Source organism: Heterodontus francisci, unplaced genomic scaffold (assembly GCF_036365525.1).
Source record: "Heterodontus francisci isolate sHetFra1 unplaced genomic scaffold, sHetFra1.hap1 HAP1_SCAFFOLD_84, whole genome shotgun sequence".
NCBI classification, from domain to species: Eukaryota; Metazoa; Chordata; class Chondrichthyes; order Heterodontiformes; family Heterodontidae; genus Heterodontus; species Heterodontus francisci.
The window spans coordinates 6,211,185-6,216,332 of NW_027140330.1; positions in this window are offsets into that span (position 1 = coordinate 6,211,185).

The window sequence follows — 5,148 nt, forward strand, 5'->3', positions numbered from 1 at the left end:
TGTGTATGGGGTTTCACAGTGCATCAGGATCCTGCCAAGTGTGTATGGGGTTTCACAGTGGATCAGGATCCTGCCAGGTGTGTATGGGGTTTCACATTGTATCAGGAGTCTGACATGTTTTTGGGGTTTTCACAGTGGATCAGTATCCTGCCAGGTGCGTATCGGGGTTTCACAGTGTATCAGGATCCTGCCAGGTGTGTATGGGGGTTTCACAGTGGATCAGGATCCTGCCAGGTGTGTATGGGGTTTCAAAGTGCTTTCGGATCCTGCCAGGTGTTTATGGGGGTTTCACAGTTTATCAGGATCCGGGCAGGTATGTCTGGGGTTTTCCCAGTGGATCAGGATCCTGCCTGGTGTGTATGGGGTTTTCACAGTGTATCAGGATCTGCCATGTGTGTATGGAGTTTCACAGTGTATCAGGATCCTGCCAGGTGTGTATGGGGTTTCACAGAGTATCAGGAACTGCCAGATGTGTATGGAGTTTAACAGTGGATCAGGATCCTGCCAGGTTTGTATGGGGTTTTCACAGTGCACCAGGATCAAGCCAGATGTGTCTGGGGTTTCACAGTGTATCAGGATCGTTCCAGGTGTGTATGGGGGTTTCACATTGGAGCAGGATCCTGCCAGGTGTGTATGGGGTTTCACAGTGTATCAGGATCCTGCCGGATGTGAATGGGGTTTTCACAGTGTATCAGGATCCTGCCAGGTGTGTATGGGGTTTCACAGTGTATCGGGATCCTGCCAGGTGTGTATGGGTGTTTCAAAGTGGATCAGGATCCTGCCAGGTGTGTATGGGTGTTTCACAGTGGATCAGGATCGTGCCAGGTGTGTATGGGGTTTCACAGTGTATCAGGATCCTTCCAGGTGTGTATTGGGTTTTCACAGTGTATCAGGATCCTGCCAGGTGTGTATGGGGTTTCACAGTGCATCAGGATCCTGCCAGGTGTGTATGGGGTTTCACAGTGCATCAGGATCCTGCCAGGTGAGTATGGGGTTTCACAGTGTATCAGGATCCTGCCAGCTGTGTATGGGGGTTTCACAGTGCATCAGCATCCTGCCAGGTGTGTACGGGATTTCACAACATATCAGGATCCTGCCAGGTGTGTATGGGGTTTCACAGTGTATCGGGATCCTGCCAGGTTGGTATGGGGGTTTCACAGTGGATCAGGCTCCTGCCAGTTGCGTATGGGGGTTTCACAGTGGATCAGGATCCTGCCAGATGTGTATGGGGTTTCACAGTGCATCAGGATCCAGCCAGGTGTGTATGGGTTTTCACTGTGTATCAGGATCCGGCCAGATGTGTATGGGGGTTTCACAGTGTATCAGGATTCTGCCAGGTGTTTTTGGGGTTTCACAGTGCATCAGGATCCTGCCAGGTGTGCATGGGGTTTCACAGTGTATCATGATCCTGCCAGGTGTGTATGGGGGTTTCACAGTGGATCAGGATTCTTACAGGTGTGTCTGTGGTTTCACAGTGCATCAGGATCCTGCCAGGTGTGTATGGGGTTTCACAGTGTCTCAGCATCCTGCCAGGTGTCTACGGGGTTTTCCGAATATATCAGGATCCTGCTAGGTGTGCACAGGGATTCACAGAGGATCAGGATCCTGCCAGGTGTGTATGGGGGTTTAACCGTTTATCAGGATACTGCCAGGTGTGTATGGGGGTTTCACAGTTTATCAGGATCCTGCCAGGTGTGTATGGGGGTTTCACAGTTTATCAGTATCCTGCCATGTGTGTATGGGGTTTTCACAGTGGATCAGGATCCTGCCGTGTGTGTGGGGTTTTCACAGCAGATCAGGATCCTGCCAGGTGTGTATGGGGGTTTCACGGTGGATCAGGATCCTGCCAGATGTGTATGGGGTTTCACAGTTTATCAGGATCCTGCCACGTGTGGATGGGGGTTTCACAGTGGATCAGGATCCTGCCAGGTGTGTTTGGGGTTTCCCAGTGTATCAGGATCCTGCCAGATGTGAATGGTGTTTCACTGTGCATCAGGAACCTGCCAGGTGTGTACGGGGATTTCACAGTGTAACAGGCTCCTGCCAGGTGTGTACGGGGGTTTCACAGATTATCAGGATCCTGCCAGGTGTGTCTGGGGGTTTCACAGTTCATCAGGTTCCTGCCAGGAGTGTACGGGTTTTCACAGAGGATCAGGATCCTGCCAGGTGTGTACGGGGTTTTCACAATATATCAGGATCCTGCCAGGCGTGTACCGGGTTTCACAGAGGATCAGGATACTGCAAGGTGTGTAAGGGGTTTTCACAATATTCAGGATACTGACAGGTGTGTATGGGGTTTTCACCTTTTATCAGGATCCTGCCAGGTGTGTATGGGGGTTTCACAGTCTATCAGGATCCTGCCAGATGTGTAGGGTGTTTCACAGTTTATCAGTATCCTGCCAGGTGTGCATGGGGTTTTCACAGTGGATCAGGATCCTGCCAGGTGTGTATGGGGTTTTCACAATTTATCAGGATCTTGCCAGGTGTGTATGGAGTTTCCACAGTGGATCAGGATCCTGCCAGGTGTGTCTCGGGGTTTCACAGTGGATCATGATCCTGCCAGGTGTGTATGGGGGTTTCACAGTGGATTAGGATCCTGCCAGGTGTGTATGGGGTTTCAAATTGCATCAGGATCCTGCCAGGTGTATATGGGGGTTTCACAGTTTATCAGGATCCGGCAAGGTATGTCTGGGGTTTTCACAGTGGATCAGGATCCTGCCAGGTGTGTATGGGGTTTTCACAGTGTATCAGGATCTGCCATGTGTGTATGGAGTTTCACAGTGTTTCAGGATCCTGCCAGGTGTGTATGGGGTTTCACAGAGTATCAGGAACTGCCAGATGTGTATGGAGTTTCACAGTGGATCTGGATCCTGCCAGGTTTGTTTGGGGTTTTCACAGAGCACCAGGATCCAGCCAGATGTGTCTGGGGTTTCACAGTGTATCAGGATCGTTCCAGGTGTGTATGGGGGTTTCACATTGGAGCAGGATCCTGCCAGGTGTGTATGGGGTTTCACACTGGATCAGGATCCTGCCAGGTGTGTATGGGGGTTTCGCAGTGGATGAGGATCCTGCCAGGTGTGTATGGGGTTTCACAGTGTATCAGCATCCTGCCAGGTGTGTACGGGATTTCACAACATATCAGGATCCTGCCAGGTGTGTACGGGGTTTCACAGAGGATCAGGATCCTGCCAGGTGTGTATGGGGGTTTCACCGTATATCAGGATCCTGCCAGGTGTGTATGGGGTTTCACAGTGTATCAGGATCCTGCCAGCTGTGTATGGGGGTTTCACAGTGGATCAGGATTATGCCAGGTGTGTATGGGGTTTCACAGTGCATCAGGATCCTGCCAGGTGTGTATGGCGTTTCACAGTGTATCAGGATCCTGCCAGGTGTGTGTGGGGATTTCACAGTGGATCAGGATTATGGCAGGTGTGTACGGGGTTTCTCATTGGATCAGGATCCTGCCAGGTGTGTATGGGGGTTTCGCAGTGGATGAGGATCCTGCCAGGTGTGTATGGGGTTTCACAGTGTATCAGCATCCTGCCAGGTGTGTACGGGATTTCACAACATATCAGGATCCTGCCAGGTGTGTATGGGTTTCACAGAGGATCAGGATCCTGCCAGGTGTGTATGGGGGTTTCACCGTATATCAGGATCCTGCCAGGTGTGCATGAGGGTTTCACAATTTATCAGAATCCTGCCAGGTGTGTATGTGGGTTTCACAGTTTATCAGTATCCTGCCAGGTGTGTATGGGGTTTTCACAGTGGATCAGGATCCTGCCAGGTGTGTATGGGATTTTCACAGTGCATCAGGATCCTGCAAGGTGTGTATGGGGATTTCACAGTGCACCAGGATCCTGCCAGATGTATCTGGAGTTCAACAGTGTATCAGGACCATTCCAGGTGTGTATGGGGGTTTCACAGTGGATCAGGTTCCTGCCAGGTGTGTATGGGGTTTCACAGTGTATCAGGGTCCTGCCGGATGTGAATGGGGTTTTCAGATTGTATCAGGATCCTGCCAGGTGTGTATGGGGTTTTCCAGTGTATCGGGATCCTGCCAGGTGTGTATGGGGTTTTCACAGTGGATCAGGATCCTGCCAGGTGTGTATGGGGGTTTCACAATGTATCAGGATCCTTCCAGGTGTGTATGGGGTTTTCACAGTGTCTCAGGATCCTGCCAGGTGTGTCTGGGTGTTTCACAGTGGATCAGGATCATGCCAGGTGTGTATGGGGTTTTCGCAGTGTATCAGGATCCAGACAGGTGTGTATGGGGTTTCACAGTGCATCAGAATCCTGACAGGTGTGTATGGGGTTTCACAGTGCATCAGGATCCTGCCAAATGTGTATGGGGTTTCACAGTGTATCAGGATCCTGCCATGTGTGTATGGGGGTTTCACAGTGGATCAGGAACCTGCCAGGTGTGCATGGGGTTTCACAGTGCATCAGGATCCTGACAGGTGTGTCTGGGGTTTTCACAGAGGATCAGGATCCTGCCAGGTGTGTATGGGGTTTCACAGTGCATCATGATCCTGCCAGGTGTGTATGGGTTTTCACAGTGTATCAGGACCCTGCCAGGTGTGTATGGGGTTTTCACAGTGTCTCAGGATCCTGCCAGGTGTGTATGGGGTTTCACAGTGCATCAGGATCCTGCCAGGTGTGTATGGGGTTTCACAGTGGATCAGGATCCTGCCAGGTGTGTATGGGGTTTCACATTGTATCAGGATTCTGACATGTTTTTGGGGTTTTCACAGTGGATCAGTATCCTGCCAGGTGCGTATTGGGGTTTCACAGTGTATCAGGATCCTGCCAGGTGTGTATGGGGGTTTCACAGTGGATCAGGATCCTGCCAGGTGTGTATGGGGTTTCAAAGTGCTTTCGGATCCTGCCAGGTGTATATGGGGGTTTCACAGTTGATCAGGATCCGGGCAGGTATGTCTGGGGTTTTCCCAGTGGATCAGAATCCTGCCAGGTGTGTATGGGGTTTTCACAGTGTATCAGGATCTGCCAGGTGTGTAAGGAGTTTCACAGTGTATCAGGATCCTGCCAGGTGTGTATGGGGTTTCACAGTGCACCATGATCAATCTAGATGTGTCTGGGGTTTCACAGTGTATCAGGATCGTTCCAGGTGTGTATGGGGGTTTCACATTG